This window comes from Melospiza melodia, chromosome 3, assembly GCF_035770615.1.
Source record: "Melospiza melodia melodia isolate bMelMel2 chromosome 3, bMelMel2.pri, whole genome shotgun sequence".
Lineage (NCBI taxonomy): Eukaryota > Metazoa > Chordata > Aves > Passeriformes > Passerellidae > Melospiza > Melospiza melodia.
In genome coordinates, this window is record NC_086196.1 from 101,459,706 (window position 1) to 101,477,903 (window position 18,198).

The 18,198-nt window shown below is 41.1% G+C and overlaps 1 long non-coding RNA gene across 1 annotated transcript in view; it reads right to left on the reverse strand.

Annotated features, from left to right (window-relative positions):
- The window catches only part of LOC134416800 (uncharacterized), a 109,916-nt gene that overhangs the window by 48,842 nt on the left and 42,876 nt on the right, over positions 1-18,198 (reverse strand). The window contains exons 2-4 of the long non-coding RNA XR_010027400.1: positions 17,314-17,373; positions 11,949-11,999; positions 10,118-10,177 (exon numbers count right to left, since the gene is read on the reverse strand). This is a non-coding gene — a long non-coding RNA (uncharacterized LOC134416800). The remainder of the gene's footprint in view (positions 1-10,117; positions 10,178-11,948; positions 12,000-17,313; positions 17,374-18,198) is intronic.

Genomic DNA, 18,198 nt, shown 5'->3' on the forward strand with positions numbered 1-18,198 from the left:
TTTTTGCAGTAACCTGGAGAGGGTAAGCCAAGTTTGGCCAGGACCCAGAGGTTATTCTATACCACCTCATGTCACTGCCAGGGCTGAGGGAAAGCGAGTCTCTTCCAGGGAGAAGGGGCCTCTTCCAGTTGGCATTGCATTGAGAGGGAGCAGTTGGGTGTTGATTGCTGTCAGAGGGTTTCCTTGGCAATTGTTCACCTCTTTCTTGTACCCTCTGTCATTATTACTGTTGCTATTTATTTTCTTATCTCATTGTTGTTTCCAATAAATTGTTCTTATCTTGATATGTGCGCTTTACCTTTTGAGCCTCCAATTCTCCTTTCCATCCCACAATGTAGAGGGAAGTTAAACAGAAGGGAGCAAGAGGCTCATGATTTGAAGATTCTCAGTGGGAGCACTAAACTGGGGAGTACCATTCCTAGACCATGATGCTGTATGCTTAAAAGAAAGCAAAAGAGTGCATAGGCAATGACCTCGTAAGATTTCTTGCTTTATGTGACATCCTTCTTAATATGCAGCACTGATTTGCCTATCCCTATGGTGCTCCTGACAAAGACAGCTCACAAGGATCAGGCCAGCAGCACAAGCAGAGGGAAGGACATCTCACTAGCACTCTGTTGTCCTGCCAACCTTGTTGAATAAGCTTTCTCTCAGCAGAGAGCACATCCTTGCTGGGAAGGACTAGTCAGAGCCTTGATCAAGGCCCATTTCAAACCTCAAGTCTGGCTATAAGCACTGCTAGACTCCAAAAAGCCTAGATGCAGGTCTTGGTTACATTACTGCATGTCAGCAGTTTACAGACATGCTCCTGCAACCAAAGTTTTGCCTGAAACCCCCCCAAGAAGAAAATCAGCACCTGCCTTTGTTTGTGTCTGGACAGATATTACCTGGCTTGGCTGCTAGCAAACAGAGTACCCCAGCCCCTTTCCTACTGAGAGTCAAGAGCCTGGTGTCTGGCACAGACAGTGACTTCCAGCTGAGAAGAATTCCAGCTGCCCTGGGCAGCAGCCAGGTGCCCTCTGGCAGTGAGGCACTGCATCAGGTGGAGCTGGGATGCAGCTCCATTGTGACAGTGTGCCCACACATCCAGGTAGGGGCAGGAGCTCTCCTCGTTGCATATGGACCTGCTGACAGTTGGGATGGAGGCTGGGATCCTGGCTCAGCTACATCCCAGCCAAAGGACAGCAGTGGGATAGGGAGGAGGAAGATAGCCACTTCCAGCTAAAAACAGACACTTCACAAACTTTGTGCAAAGTTTGCTGGTTTGAGCTGGCGGTAGGTTGGAGAAAGCTGGTCACTCCCCTTCACCTAAGAAAAACAACAAACAAAAAAACCCCAAAGACCCTTAAAATTGTACAAAGGCATAACATGCCACTGCTTTACAAATTAAAAATACTAGAATTTGTTCCCATGGAAATCTTCAGGAGCCTTTGTTCTTTTCCTGAGTTAGAAGAAATCTGTTTTCTATTTTTAAAAGGCACTAATTCTTTTGGACCCAAAACCACAGAGAGACTCTGCTCAGTGTGTTCAGATTTTCTCTCCCTCAGCCCAGTCTGCCCCCACAGTGAGTGCTGAGGCAGAGCCCCAATCCCTGCAGCCTGGCTTGGAAGTCACTCCCAGTTGGTGCCAAGGTAGGTTAATTATGAGAACAATTCTTCCTGCTGCCCAGGTGCAAATCCACTTGTGCACCCAGCTGCTTCCATGCAGCAGGGGGACACAGCAAACCCAGACAACACTGGGAAGCCAAAGGTGAGTTCAGAGCTTGCAGGCAGAGCCTTTAACAGATTATTGTGGGGACACACACACACACCTTCCTTCACACCCATGTCCAGGCTGGAACTTTAATTCCTCTCCCGGGTTTGGCCTCCTTGCTCATACTTCCATCTCTATCACACTGCCCCCATAAGAAACCAGGCACCCTGGCACAAAGCAGAGTTTTCAGCCCCCAGACTGTGGGAGGTTTGGGACTGTTACATGTACTTCACAGCTCAGACCCAGCTCAACATAAAACATTCTGTTATTCTCTCTCTCTTTTTTCCTTTCCCCTTTTCTGAAAGATTCCTCCAGAGATAGACAAGGAGGAAGCATTTTTGCCTCCAAGAAAGAACGAAAATTACAACCCTATCTACATAGCAAAGGATACTTTACCCCTGGGTGCAGAACAAGAAGGCTGAAAGAAATGTAAGCTAACACAAAAATTATGAGCAACTTTGGATGTGGGTAGGTCTCTGGTGTGAGACTGGTATGCAATCCTTTCTTATTTCTTCCTCCTTTCTGTTTCTAAGATGCAGATAGATATTCAGATCATATAGTGGGCAAGACAGATGAATAAATAAAGTTTTCAAGATTGCAGAATATGTACATCTCTGTGGTTGGGACTCTAATCACCCAGGCAAGGATGAAGAAGTCCTGAAGAACTAGTAAGAACAGGAGAAGATGAAATACATTCAGTGCGGTGATAATTAATTAAACTACCTCAGTTAGGGACACAGGTTGGTGCCATTTCTTGTGCAATGTATTTATAGGCATATCAGTCCAACAATGATGGAGAGTGAAACCTCGTTTGAAATACTGCTCTTCAACAGCCGCATAAGCACACTAGAACAGCTCTCAAACGTGTAAGCCAGCTCTTTTCCAGCCCTCAGTTATTCTCTGCCAGCTGTTTAGTCTTCCATAAAGAATACCTACATTTTTCCTGCATTCAAACATTTTATCAAACTGCCATATAAAAGTCGATGGATATTAAAACACAGTAGTACTGTATATTCTTGCTACAGCCCCAAATTCAATTATAATCCTTCAAGACCCCAGGGAAAAGTTACAAGTGGAAACACTATGTGCTAAAAAAATGAGAAATGATGACATTCAGCATTTGTAAGTTTATTTCTACTGCCTTTCCTCAGGAAAGCAGGTACAAATAATTTGCAGTCATCATATTGTTTTTATTTGGAATCCCTCCTTTGCTTTGCTGCTAACTGCAGGTAATCTTTAGTTTAAGTTGTCTTGCTTATGAGGATACCAAAAGATTCCCCTCTCTACCTAGATGCTTCCAAAGCATTAAGCTTGTGACTAAACAAGGGAGTAGATTCAAAAGCCATAATGATTCCCATACCAGTCACCAGCAACTGCATCAGAAAAACAAATAAAGAAAAAAAAAAAAAGGGGGCTTTTTTTACTTCTGCCCCCGCCTTTTTTTTTCATAGATACCTTTAAAGACTTTTACTTTGAGCGAATATGGGACTCGTCACTTGATGATTAATTTGCATGTTGATAGGCAGTCAGTGTAGCAGCTTTCAGATTAGGGACATTCCGCTGCACACTAAAAGGCACAAAGAACAAAAAGTGAATTTCAATCTTGCCCTTCTTTTCCAGTCAGTGCATTCCCAGCCCATGTCTATTGATGAGCAGTTGGAACAATACCAAAATGCAGTGTAAGATCAATCCTGCTGTTTACTTCGCTGAGCTGAAGGAACAAAGGACAGAAGAAAGGACTTAAACCCAGCTATAGTAAAAGACTGGGGATGAAGGATGAAAAATGTGCCTGATGGGCAGTAGCACAGAGTAAACTCATTTAGAAAATAGGCAGCTCCAGCTGAGATAAAACCAATGATGATTTGTATTTTGTACTGTATCTTCAGGGGATAAAAGCACTTCTATCAGATACCATTGGAGGCAAACTTGAAACACTGCAGTAAAATGCTATGTTCCCTACCAGGGAGAGAATAAAAATTCCCATAATTGCAAAGGAGTGTTAAATATCTGATTGTGCATGCCTTTTTCCTCCCATGGTGAGATAACTCAACCCGGTCCTCTTTTAAACTTCACAGGACCTGTCTAATAGAATATTCAGCTGGATGTTTTTGTATCAAATGCAGCATGACACCATGTTTTACTTTGATAAATACTGATAATTGTAATTAGGGGGATTATTAGCCTTTAAGACCTTTTTTCTTAAAAAAAAAAAAAAAAAAAAAAAAAGGAAGCTATTTCAAATGAGAAGGAACTCAAGTGCCTGAACAGGCAGGAGGATGTGAAGAGAGAGGACAAAGTTCTTCTTCAAATGCAAATGCCTTAACAAACTGTAACTAATGAGAAGGGGAAAATAAAACACTCCCTTCTATTGCTAAACATAAATTATTCTAAATCAAAAATCTATTTACTTTTACTGAAAAGCAAGAATATCTGACACAATGAACTACCATCATCTCAGGCAAGGATAGCACAACACAGAATAATAGAGATGGTGAAAATGAACAGCAGGAGAATTGATGGTATCCATGTAGATATTGAAGTACAGGGGAATTTTGCTGTTTACTGATCACCATTTGCAAGGTTTGTTCACCTCTTTAGCTCAAAAAATTATTTCCCAGAGGCTGTTACTTGCTGACAGGGATGTGTTGGCTCCTCACACTGATCAATGTACATTCTTCCAGCAAGGATAAAATTTGAAGTAATTTATTTGATTTTCTATGATGCTTCAGAAGAATCTCTGACTGTCACCAAGCAGCAGATAAACAATGTTCCTGTATGCAGGAGTAAGCACTTTGAGACAATTACAAATTGACCTGCCTAGACACCAGCACACCAGAGTGTGAACACTGTCTTTGCACATAGGGAGGTGGTGTAGATACATATATATACACATATGTATATGCATTGTGGGGTAGGGAAGCTTATTGTTTAAGGGAATAAGAGGCAGCAATAGCAGAAAGTACATAGAAAAATCTGAGAGACTTGCACAAACCTTACATTTGAGAAAAACCTCTGTGGTACATCCAAATGCAGCTGAGCCAGCACGGCAGGAAGGATAAAAGGGCTAAAGTTAGGTACAAATATCTCTACTGCTGACTCAACAGCTGAGATTTTTCTGTGGGTTGATGAAGATCCAAAACATTTTCTCCATTTCACCTCACTTTCCAACCCCACTGTTTACTCTGAAGTGACCTGACGTGTCTCCTTTGTCCCAAGATACAATAGCTAAGAAACTTGGGCCCTGATTCTGCAACTCTCTTTTTTCACTGTTACTCAGCAGCAGACGTCAAAGCACTGCTGATTAAAAGCCAGCATATTAGAATTAGAAAGGAGGTACATTGTGTCTTGTGTTAACATCGCTGCTACCAGCCCATTTCTCTGCTAGAAATTTAAGCCCTCTTTCTCACTAAAATATTGCACCTGTGGGTGCTCTCCTGCAGTCTAACAGCCTGCCAAAAAATAGCCCAGCTGGGCAATAACATCCACCTTGTCCTGGTGAGACAGAATAGCACTGTGTAGGGATCAGTTCCCAGAAGAAGGAAGGGGTTTGGGTCTATTTAAGGCAACTTTCTCTGAATTTAGAAGTATTTCTGTTTAGTTCTGAGTGCACCCTCTCTCTCCTTACATAACAAACAACAGAATCAGACAAACCGCTGTTAATTTTAACTCTCTCTTCAGAACATTCATACAAGCACACCCACCCATGTTTGGAAAGAATCCTCTATATTTATCCATAAGCATAAATATTTGGTACACTGATGGATCTTAAATTTTTAACTATGTTCTTCCAAGCTTGAGAGTTCATGTTTCTTCAGAGACAACACGAGCCAGTTTATAACCCTCTAGAAACTCACAGACTCTGATAAAGGTTCACAGCTGAAATAACCCTTACTACAGTGGTGAAAATACAACACCATCAGTATAAAATAAGGCAGCATTATACTAAGCAATCCTGTGTCCATAAATAGTGCAAGATTAAAGTGCCTATAAATTGCAGAGTCTTATTTACTTCTAGATACAATTACATTTACAACAGATAAATGTCCAAAGTCTTTGAAATCTTAAGTCCCTGGTGTGAATTTCTGGATGCAAACCTATGCTGCATGTATGCGTAATGCACATTCCTGTCAAGAATATAATTCATAGGGAGTCTAGTGAGAAAATCCTACCTCCTTCTTCTAGCTTTTTTCCCTACTGTCATTTGCTCTCTGATGGAATCCCTCACAGTTGCCTCAAGTTTCCACAGTGCTGCAACTAATAAAAGAAACAAACAACCCAGTCACATTCTTTTTCCTTCTAATTAAATAGCATCAGCAGGTGATGCTCAGATCCGTAAAGCTGTATATGGCCACACCTCCCCAGCCCTTTTCAAGGAGAGAAGTTCTGTTCACCTGTTGGGAATGGCCTGCTTGCATCTCCAGCAGGGTGAGCCCAGCAGCTCTCAGGAGACCCACAGCTCAGAGCCAACAACACAAACACAAAGCTATATTTTCAGTAGCTGCCAGGCATTTGAGGTTCCCTGACGCATCAGCTGGATTCCTCAGGTCAAGGAAGTTGAGCCTTTCTGCTTTTGAAAGAAATTGTCCTTTTGGAATAGAAGGGCAGGAAAAGAACGTTTGAATGCTTTACCCTTGCTATTAAATGAGAGAAGAGCCTTAAAAGGATTGAGAGTTGCAAAAGGGCACACAGACCAGCCAGCAGTGATAGGGAGCACGCTCAGCACACCAAGGACAAGCCCTCTGTCCCCCACCCAAGGTTCATGCCTAAACAGGCACAACTAATATTTGACCTACACACTGCAAAACAGGACGATAACAAACAAAATACACCAAGAAACATCATACAGTCTCCCCAAAGAGTTTTTGAAATCTCAGTGTTATTTAATTCCTTAATTACTAATCACTTAATTACTTGAATCTCACAAACAAGATTTTTTTATGTAACTGACACATTTTTAGAGATTATCCAAAATTTCACAGACCTTGACAATTCACAAAAAACCAGTCAGCCAGACCTCAAAATTGCACTAATGTCTTTAGAATTTCCTCCTCTTCCTCAGCTCACCTCTTTTTTCAGTTCGGTTGCAAACATAAGAATACAAAGATAATGTAGACTAACTTATCTTTTTGAGGCTGGGCATGCTGTTATCCTTGTTTTAAAGGGAGGAATAGTTCCCAAGACTTTAGAGACCTTATGAACCTACCGATGGGCTGGTGGCAACAAATCAGGCTAGGTGGCTTATCTTGACAGCTGAACCATCAGCTCAGTTTATCCCTGAATTTAAGTACAGTAAGGGGCATTTACTGGAAGAAGCACTCCAACAGCCTCTGCATAGATCTCGGTGATGCCAACAACAGAGTGTTGGACACAACCAGTTCTTGGCGTCTTTCCAAGCAGCTGGTGGGCACAAAGCTAATGCCCAGATATCAGAGGAGATGCTCCATGAAATCTTACCTTTCTTGCCCAGTTCTAGCAAAGATTTTCTGAACTTTGCTTTACAGTTCAACTGGCTTGGACCAGAGCCAGTTTATTCCTAAAGATTTCCACTAACATTATTCTATCACTGACTCGCTCCAAAGAGCTCAAATCTTGGAGCAGACACAGCTGGCCTATCCAGAACATCCTGTCCTGAAGCATTTTGCTGTCAAAATGCAACATCCTCTTCGTCTCAGTGACCTCTGTTCTTCAAGCCAGAGTAATAGACATACCCTAAGCAGGCACTAATATGTTTTAAAAGGCAAGCCATGAAAGAAAACAAAATATCCAGTGCAAAGACAGAGAAATGAAGAAGAAGGAGGACTAAGAGTCTCTCTAATAGGTTTCTGTAATTTGCTTCTTAAAAAAAAAAAAGTTTCACAACTTGAGCTTGGACAAGAAACCAACTCCACAGCTCTGTGAGGTAATTACAGCAGTTTCCAAAAGAGGTTCTGGAACACAGAGATGACAGGCAGAACAGAGGCTAAGAATGGGAACAGCAAGTAACAACAGGTCAGAGTGCAAGGCTTGAAACTGTGCTTTTAAGGGGTTAGCATGGAAATAAATAAATAAATAAATAAATGAAAGAACCCTGGAAGTCAGTGCTGACTTTTATCAGGGACCAGGGTCAGTGCTGTGAATGGCTGCTCCAAAAGGCTGGACTCCATCTGCCTTTGAGCTGCTGGCATCTGTGGGATTTACCGATGGCAGCAGTAGACCTCAGGCTGATGTCTATGGCTCTGACCTGCAGGCACCAGCATTTCCAGGGCTTTTCATAGGACCAGCTGCCTTCCCCAAGACAAAACCATAGGCTCCAAGCATAGCCCATGAACCCTCTCTGCTCCATACCACAGCAAATCACTTGGATGAGCAACAGTGGATTTCAGAGCTAAAACCAATGCAGTGGGGCACATCCCCAACAACTGCTGTTTGAGGCTGACTGCAGACTCCAGCATCCATTGCATTTGGGTGACATCCAGAGTGTCCTGTAGCTATAAAGGCTAGAAACTTCCCCAAACACACATTTCAACACCACCACCAAATGTTACTCTGATTCCTATATCTTGATTTCCTTCCCTTGTTTTCTCAGCTTTCCCAAGCTTCTGTGTCATATGCTCCTTCCCAGTCCAGCCTTCCCCAGAATTATGTGGAGGAGAACAGGATTGAGATGTTAAAAAGTAGCAATTTTCTAAAAGGCTAAATCATACAATGGATTAAAATCAGATGTTCAGGCTCTGCACAGGCAGTTCTCATGGAATGTCTGCTGTGCAGGAATCAAACATTATCACTATCTGGCTGATGTGATTAAATGAAACACGTCAGTGGTGAGTCTGGCTCCGCATGTTCAGATGTCAAAATCTCTTTCCACCCTCCTGAAAAACCAAACCAAGAAACTTGTCTCCAATTACCCCACCTTCCACTTTTCCCAGCAGTGAGGTCAGGAGCTCCATAGATAAGAAAGAATTATTCCTTATGCTACAAGAGGTCTAGTGAGTATGATTCTGTATTTTCTAACTGAGTAAAAACTCATACAGATCCCAAAAATAAGGTCTTCATCTAAGGATGTCAAGGAGGATCAGCTCAGGCCCCTAAGAGGGATTAGCATGGAGAAGTCTGCTCAGATGATCCATACACAGGCAGCAGCATTAGGAAGGCCAAAATAGTCTCTATGACATCCTGCACACCTCCAGATATTTACACATTTTGCTGTAGAAAAACGGTGCAAATGACTGAAGTACAGAGAAGAATTTAATTTTCTCAGAGAAACTGTCTCTCTCCTCAGCCCTCACACCATAAGCAGAAAGGGGGCTTGTTCTCAGATACATTTGCTCCATTTGGAAACCTTCACAAAAAGTTTCACCATCATCAAGAAACAAAACCCCTGGACAATTAAAAACGTGCACCTATTGTAAGAGCAAATTTATACCAAACTATCCCTCCATCCTGTAATGAGAGCAGTCAGGGTCAAGGGGAGATAATTAGCAAAAGGAATTTTAAAAAAAGAAGAAGAAAAGGGGAGGAGGAAAGGAAAGGGGGGAGGGGAGGGGAGGGGAGGGGAAAGGAAAGGGAAAGGGAAAGGGAAAGGGAAAGGGAAAGGGAAAGGGAAAGGGAAAGGGAAAGGGAAAGGGAAAGGGAAAGGGAAAGGGAAAGGGAAAGGGAAAGGGAAAGGGAAAGGGAAAGGGAAAGGGAAAGAAAAGAAAAGAAAAGAAAAGAAAAGAAAAGAAAAGAAAAGAAAAGAAAAGAAAAGAAAAGAAAAGAAAAGAAAAGAAAAGAAAAGAAAAGAAAAGAAAAGAAAAGAAAAGAAAAGAAAAGAAAAGAAAAGAAAAGAAAAGAAAAGAAAAGAAAAGAAAAGAAAAGAAAAGAAAAGAAAAGAAAAGAAAAGAAAAGAAAAGAAAAGAAAAGAAAAGAAAAGAAAAGAGAGCAGGGAAGAATGGATGTCTGAGCTCTTCCCCTTTTGTACTTGGGGTCAGTAGCTTAATTTTCTCTTACATTTGAGTTGTTTTTAATTTCCAGGAAGTCTTCTCAGATATCTTGAAACTTTGCCAAATGATCATTAAGCCAATATTTCATCTCCTCATAAAAATGCTACAGTATCTCCCCCACCCAGTACATACTGCAGGAATAGATCTTAAATCAGGGAGAATGGGAATTTGTTTTTAAAATGACTTAACTATTTCAACCATCCCAGGGAGAAGGAAAAGCTTTAAGGGGAAAAAAAGATCCCTTTAGTGATCTCCTCCCCAAATATAATAATTATTTTTCTGTGGCTCTGTTTAAAATATCAGCACCACATATCAACATTATGTTTGCTCTTCACCTTGCACAGCTGACCACAAATGAAGTATCACAAGAAAAATAGCTATTAAACTTCCATGTGTGAGGCACTTACAGACATGGGATCTACATGGAAGCTTCACAAATCCATCATTAGTCATGGTCTCCAGAAGCCCTGCAGGGAGGAAGCAAGAAAACCAAAAGCACACTGAAGTACAAACACTCCTTTGTGGATCATAATAACTTGAGAGAGAAAAGGGATGCTCAGACAGTTAACAAGTATGAGTCCAGCCCAAAATGGATGTTTGACAGCCCTTCCCTTTATTAAAACCGTGCATTTTCAGAGCAGAGATTTTTGCTCCTGTTGTCACTACTTCAAACAAACAAACAAAAGACAAACCCAGTAAATAAGCCCAAATTTGGCCCAGCAGAATAGCTGCACCATTCTGTAAATATGGCAGTTTGGTGAGGTCTGTTGTCATCGTGGAAAAGCCTAGTAAAGAGCACAATTCCAGGTAAATGAGGTATAGGAAATGCAGGGAACTTATCTAGCCCATCATTAACCTCATTCTGAGACAGCCCCAGAGGCAGTTCTTTAGCCACCAGCACAGCCAGCTGTCAACTGTGTCAAACCAGTAACGGGTTCGTTAGCTGGGGAGCAATCTGAAAAGCCAGCCATAGATCCAAATGCCTAAAAAATATTCTCAAATGTGGTAATTATGTCCTGCAGCTGCCAAGAATGTCCTCAGAGAGTTCACAGATATTGGTTGTACCAGTGAATCAGAGCAGATAACCACTGTAGTCTCAGCAGGAGGATTAACAACAGGCAAAAATCTGAAACTTGGAAGGAGAGATTTTGAACCATCAGCAACAATTGGCATGGTAATTGCCATGCTTCTTTAAAAAGAGTCTGCTTTTATTTTTTAAAAGCATGCCAACCTAGCATCTTCATAGCTTAATACAAAATTATTTTAAAACACAGTGTAAGACATGACATTATAACAGGGATGAGCTTCAGAGAGGGATCCACAGAGATCCTGGAAAATGAGGTTGTCTTTGCAGTCCCATAAGCTGGGCAACTGAGTGTGGATGCATCTGATTTCAGGGAAATCAACATCAGCTTTTGAAAACGCTCACAAGATATCATAAAAAATAATTTTGTATCAAGCAATGAAGATGCTAGGTTGGCATGCTTTTAAAAAGTAAAAGCAGACTCTTTTTAAAGAAGCATGGCAATTACCATGCCAATTGTTGCTGATGGTTCAAAATCTCTCCTTCCAAGTTTTGAATGGTGACCAAAGGAACAGCCTGTGTGCAGCCTCCTGTGAAGACTCCAGAGGGATTTACCAAGCAGCCTGAAATTAGCAGGTGTTTCATGTCCATCTTGCAGTAGAAAAAATTGCTTGTGAATGATATTTGGCAGTTAGTAGATGACAGAGCAAACTTTTGCTTATTTCAGTGATAAGCAGCCAGCTAGCAGGACTGATAAGTTCTGGCAATAGTGACAGGAAAAGTAACTATTAGCTCTGAGCAATTTCCAAAGGCAGAGATCAGAATAATCAGGGCAGAAGGAGCAATACCACAGAGCAGTCCCAAGAAAACCAAATCCCAGATTCCAGAACCCACTGAAAAAAATGCAACTTTTTAAACACTCTTGTGCAAAGCTGTTGACTTTATGTTTTCAGTGGGGAAAAAAAATAATGGGATGGTTTGGGGTTTGGTGTTTTTTTAGCTTTTCTGTGGTATCAAAATGCTGGATTTTGCAAATCTGAAAAGTTTTGATTCAACTTTTCATTTTAAGAAATAATTCAAAACAAAATAACTCAAGGTTTTTCCTATAAATCTCCTTTCTCTTTCTGTCTGTTTTCATTTACATGCAAAATAAACATGATTGTTTCTAAGAATTTGATTATTTTTAAAGAGCTCTTAATTATAACTTCACTTACCACAAACCAAAGAGAAAAATCATCCAGATTTTGCCCAGAGCCTTCACGTTCCTGAAGTCAGAAGAGACAGTATAATCATATGCAAAGTTTGCCTAGCATACCACAAACCAGCTTTCTTTTAAAGAGCTACTGCAATAGAATAGAGGAACAGAATGCAGACACATTTCGCATATTACCCAAAGTATATCCTAAAGCATTAGGAAATAAGGGATTATGAAAACTAGAACTTCTAGGGAATGCTCAAGTGAAGATAAAATCTGTTCTGGGCATTTCAGAGACAGAGCCTGGAACAGTATCAAGATTTGATGGTCCCTGCTGATACACGGTTGCAACAATCCTCAAAACCAGCAGTTTTAAAAGACAGGATACAGGGAAATCAACTACAAGCAATTAAGACAATCTGGAAAAGAAAGAGCCTGTCATTTAACATCAGCTAGATCAGGTTTGCTTTCCAAGATTTGTTGGTATTTTAGCTTTCAGCACTGGTTTATTCAGAAGATCTGGAATGAAGACTCAAGAAAAACACTCACAAAGTATTTCTTGATGGCCAAATGCCAACGTTATGGCATTCTCAGAATGCAGTGACCAACATTTGTCCAACTTCAACTCTGAGAGGCAAAAAACTCAACACAAAAACCCTACATGACCAGCAACTTAAAATCAGGCGTCTTCAGAAAGAAGTTTATTTTCCATAGAATTTTCAAAACACATGGGACACTTGAAGTCTCCACCAGAGGAAAAAAAAAAAAAAAGTAGAAAAAAATGGCAGCCATTTTAAACCAGATCTCAAAGTTTGTCAGTGTGACCACCAGAAATAAGTGAGGAGCAGCATCCACATACAGAGGCTAAGAATGCCCAGCACCAGCTCTGACCTTTGGTGGAGGCAGGTGCCTTTGAGGCATTTCTTCCTGCAACCATTTATTTTCCATATCTTAATACAGCAGAAATTAAGCAGGGTGCTAATCCAGGAAAGAAAAGATGGATTGAGCATGATGAACTCAAGTAGAAGAGACCCTTAACTTTTAGTCCCTTTCCTCACATTTCTTTCCAGAAGCTCTCCTTCCTCTGTATCACTAATATCCTTTCCTCAAATTTTGTCTCAGTCCCATCACCATTACAACAGCCAAAATAACTACAAACCTCTGGACATTTGCCAACACTGGAATAGCATTTCCAAAGTGTAAGGCAGAAATGTTTAATTGAAATTAAATAACAAAATGATGGTATTCCTGATGGTCAAAAATAAATTTTTCATTAGGCTGCGGCTGTTGCACAATGGAAACAATTGATAACATTCATCTGTTTAAAAATTCTGAGCACTTTTGTTAGGTCAAAGAGATCATCTATTACTCCTGTTCCATTCTTAACAACATGCACAACTAAAATGTTCTTGTCAATAGACAAGATCTTCTTGTCAATATTATTTGAAAAGACAAGGCGACATTTTCAAGTCCACCCAGGCCACATTAGATTTTCAACACCTGTATTCATAAGTGACTTGAAACTTTTTTGCTTATCCAAACTAAAACAGCGAAAATTATGTAATTTTTATTTTCTTCTGTCCAGCTTTCATCAAGTTGAATAGTTAAACAGAACTTCTGAATCTACTGTAACAGGAAAGCTTATTTTATTTAAATACAGAAAATATCTACCACTTTCATTGTGACAAGGTCACTAAAAAAGAACATATATGGCTCTGGCTTTCCATTCCAGACACTTAGAAACTTGAAGATGACAATATGCTTTTTAAAATCTTAACTGCTCCATCCCTCATTATTTTAGCAGAAATGTCCTGCTACTAATAAGCCTCTTGGGTGCTTTCTGCTCACAGAGATGGGATATCAGCTGGACCATCTAAACCTTTGAACACTTCACATTCTCCCTCAACAAATGTCAAAAAAATATGGCTCTGTGCTACCCAGAGAAAAATAATCAGCACACACACCAAGTCAGGTGGCGCAAAATGGAATGCTCAAGAGAAACAAATAACAAATTCCACACTTCAGTTCTCTGACCAGAATCGATGCCCTAGGCTGATTTGTTTCCTGGGAAGTGCTCATTTTGTGTGATTTCTTACATCTTAATGTAATGTCTTTTAAACAAACTCTGTCATTAGAAAAATTTAAATAGTTTAAGTCATCAGAAGTCCTCTGATTACTTCAAAGCCCGCAGGTTCATGCAATCTCACTGCAGGTATGCAAAACAGGTTACAAAACAAGGATTTTTCTGTGTATGAAATCCACATGAACCTCAAAGCACAGCAAACAGTGCAAAAGCAACTTGTTTAGATCAAATCTTTCCGAACACTAACAAGGCCTAGAGCATTGTGATGAGGCATTGCTGATGATACACAGATCAGCAGCATGACTAAAGGGCACCACCAACCCTTGCACCTCTCTCAGGAACCCCTTTCCCAATATTTACTAACTTATCATTTTCAAGACTCACTCCATTTCCTGGGTCAGCATTTCTTCTGTCTCCCCAGTAACACTCAGGAAGCCCAGGCGGCCCAGGGCTCCCTCAGGGGACACGGCAAACACAAAACTCTTGTCTTGTTTATCAGGATGCCAAAGGTTTGAGTTTGGCGCTTACATAAAGATGATCTATTCTACAAAACCTCCATCAGTTTGCTTTTCACCAGCAGCAGGCACCTCTCTTTGACTCTTTAATACCAGACACTAATCCAAGGCACAAGTTTGGCTTCTGCAACTGTTCCTACTCCTCCCTCCTCCCACATCTCCTTTGCTGGACTTCTTGATCATGGATAAGAGACAGACACTAGTGGCTTATCATAACCTTTTTTCAATTTATTTACACTGAAAATCTGCCAAAAAATAATCAACCACAAAAAGGTCTCCTCACCCATGCCTTAGCCATGACATGCAACATCTCACATCACATATAACTTGATGGTGACCTGCTTTGGGTCTACAATTAAACAGCCTGCGTGCAGGAGGTATCCGTGCTTTTTAGCAGCTGCTGAGTTTGGGGCTTTGTGCTAAAAGGGCACACACTGAATTCCTGCTGGCTGGACCTGCCAGACTGACTTACCCCATTTGCCAATGGGGGAAAACTGTTCTTAAATAACAGACAAACTTAATAAAATTGCTGACAAACACAAAGACCTTCCTAAGTCCAAAATGTTTCATCATTTACTGTCATTCACCAGCAAAGTACTTTGCAGCTGCCACTGTCATCACCCTCACCAGGACCCGTGCTGGGTCCCACCACAGGTGCTCTCCTCAGACCAGATCTGCTGTCCTGCTTGGGTGGAGGGGGCTGTGCCCACGTTGACAAGTCCCCACCTGTCTCCCAGCCCTCAATAGTTCCCTGCCAGCAGGTAACAGCCCATTCACACCATGTATAGAGTACAGGCTTCCCTGGAAAGGGAGGAGTCCCATGCTTGAACGTGTGCTTTAGCATTCTACTCAATTTGCTTTTAAAAATAGTGCCAAGAGAGTGAGGACTCCACCAAAGCCAGTGGGAAGCCAAAACAAAGCTATTCTTTCACCAACAGCTTTGAATGTACATCTAATCGATATTCCACATACAGGTGAAAGTGGTCAGTGCAAAGCTGTAACACTGCTGGAAATACTTTCATTTACAGGCTTGGCTCTCACAGCCAAATATTTATGATATAATAACTGGCCAAACACTGGATTTGGCTGTGGCTGCAATAAACATTTTTCTTTTCACTTGTAGTTCCCTTTCCCAAATGCTGCTAGAAGTCATTATTTATGTCTACGAACTGGATCCATCTCTCTCTATTTTTTTCCCTGGGTTTCCTGCATTATTCCAACTATTGATTGTGGGAATTCATTTTCCAAGAAAAGGTAAACTCCAATACATCAAACCAGATTTTGTATCTGGCACTCCCTATGAAAGCAACTGGCACTTATTCAAGCATTCTGAACTGAAATCTTTGAAACTATTGAAATCTTTCACCAGCTGCAAGCACCAAATCCCAGTTTCTACCCCAAGCTCCAATGAAAAAATGGAGCTCTGTGTATTAAGCGGCCACTGCAGCTTCTGCAGAGTGTTGTTTCCTACCATCTCTTCCTAAAGAGATGGAATAATTTCCTTAAACACTCACTCTGATTATGCAAACCATCATTCACCTTGAGACTGAAGCAGATGACACCATGTAGGTGAAAGGAAACATGACAGAGGCCACTGCTACTCAGCACATCACAAAGACAGAAGCGGCCTCAGGGTACACAACAGAACGAGAAACTTTTTTTTCTCCCCTTACCACTGATGTTTATTGATTTGTCCAGTTCATAGGGAGCATCCCTTAATGTTCTGCTTTCATGTTTCTGCTTTGTTGCATGGGTACAGAAAAGAATATTGCAAATTGATCTTTCTTCCCTGCCTTTGTTGGGAACGCGCTCCTATTACGTTAGCTTCCCTGGCCTGTCAGCTCCTGCTCACTTTGCCAGTATATAATCAGCATGGCTAAACACCGAGGGCTGAGCTGATTAATTTCCAGCCTTGGCCACTGAGCCCATTGATGCACTCCCTGTTTGATGATCTGTGCAAGAGAGGACCACTTTTGATTGCTTGACCCTTGCCCTTAAACCTCGAGCTGTTGGCTCTAGCACCTGTCTAAGTTAACAGAACACACATTGTGTTTATTTCCAGTTTAAAAGGAAACCCTAACAATGGATTAGCATTCTCAAAGCACAAAGAGCCTGATTTTCTGCTCAGCACTGAACTCTTGCAACTCCCACAGATGCCAGATGATTTCGGGGTACTTGGTACCACCACAGACATGCCTGGAATACAAGTTTAAACAAAATATATCTCACTCCATATCTGGATACAAATTTATAAGCCATATGCATTAAGTAAACTCAAGAAGGAGAAAAAACCCTACCAATTAATTTACATCCTTATGCCAAAATTATTCACCTGAACTGGTTCAGTAAGCACCAACAGTAAAATTTCCACTCACTACATTTAAAATAAAGTGCACAGCATTCATTTTTACAATGGTGCCAGAGATGTTCCTGCTGTTTATTTCAGATTAACAAACAGAGTTAGTTTATATTCCAGGAAGGAGCAGTGAGTGATTAGTGTTAAGGCTGTAAGAGTCACAATACCTTTCCTTTCACAGAAAAGGAATTTTACTTAAAGGCCCAACATTTATTTTAAGAATGTTGTCTTGAAGTCCTAGGGATGTTTGGAATGAAAGAAAGGAAAAGAGAGGACGACAGCAAAACATTTAAAGGACAGTTGGTTAGCCTGATTTTTTAATGTAAATACATGTGTATAATTCTGTACATAATTATACGTGAATATCTGCAGATATGAGCATTATGGATCTTGTAAAATATAGATATACAATTTAACTGTAACAACTTACCCTGGCAGCCACATTTTCACAGCAGCCTAGAATAATATGCCTGGTGCGGCAGGGGTGCACCTGTGAAGCAAGAAGAAAAAAAAAATCTGTATTCATGAGTGCAAATTGGCTAAAATTGACAGACTAGCAGTAGTGAGGTTTTGCTTCCCTTAACCCCCATCTTTACTGCTCATCCTGCAAGTGCTGCAGGTAATGGCTCTCTAGGAGGAGAACTTCTGCTGCTGTTCTGGAGGTCATCACAGTGACCAGGTCAGACCCTGCTGTCCTTGCACCAGCTGGCAGATCAGCCTGGGAGAACAACACTTCTCCGTTGGAATGCCAAATGCACTTCCAGGTGCTGCTTTCAGTTTTATGTGTGACTTAATCCCTTTGTGGGTGTCTGTAGAGAGGGTAATTGGCTCCCAGGGCACAACCCCATCCACAAGCCTAGTCCCTAGAAGTGGATGGAGAAGACTGCTGACTCCTCACAGCAGCCTCAGAGAAATTTCAGAAGGTATTTCACCTGCCAGAGCCCCATGGTAAGCAAAGGTTTCATGAAGACTTCATGGAGGATCACAGAGGTATAAACTGTACTCCCAGCTTATTAGTAGCTGTTTACTCTTAATACTTATTATCCTTTATCATAAATAGTTCCTCCCTATCCTGAATATTTTCCTATTTTTTTATGAAAAGGTCAGATGTATTTGATTTTAAATGGACTATGTAGGCCATTGTTGCCTTCCCTTGTAAAAGGAAACTTCTTCACCTGCCTGCATATGTTCCTGACTGAAATCTTCCTTCTTAAATGTGGATGGCCAAAATGGTCAACAGTATTTAGACAAATTTCCAACTGTGTTTTCCCACTGCAAAAATTCCACATGACATATCAGAGGCTTGTATTGCCCA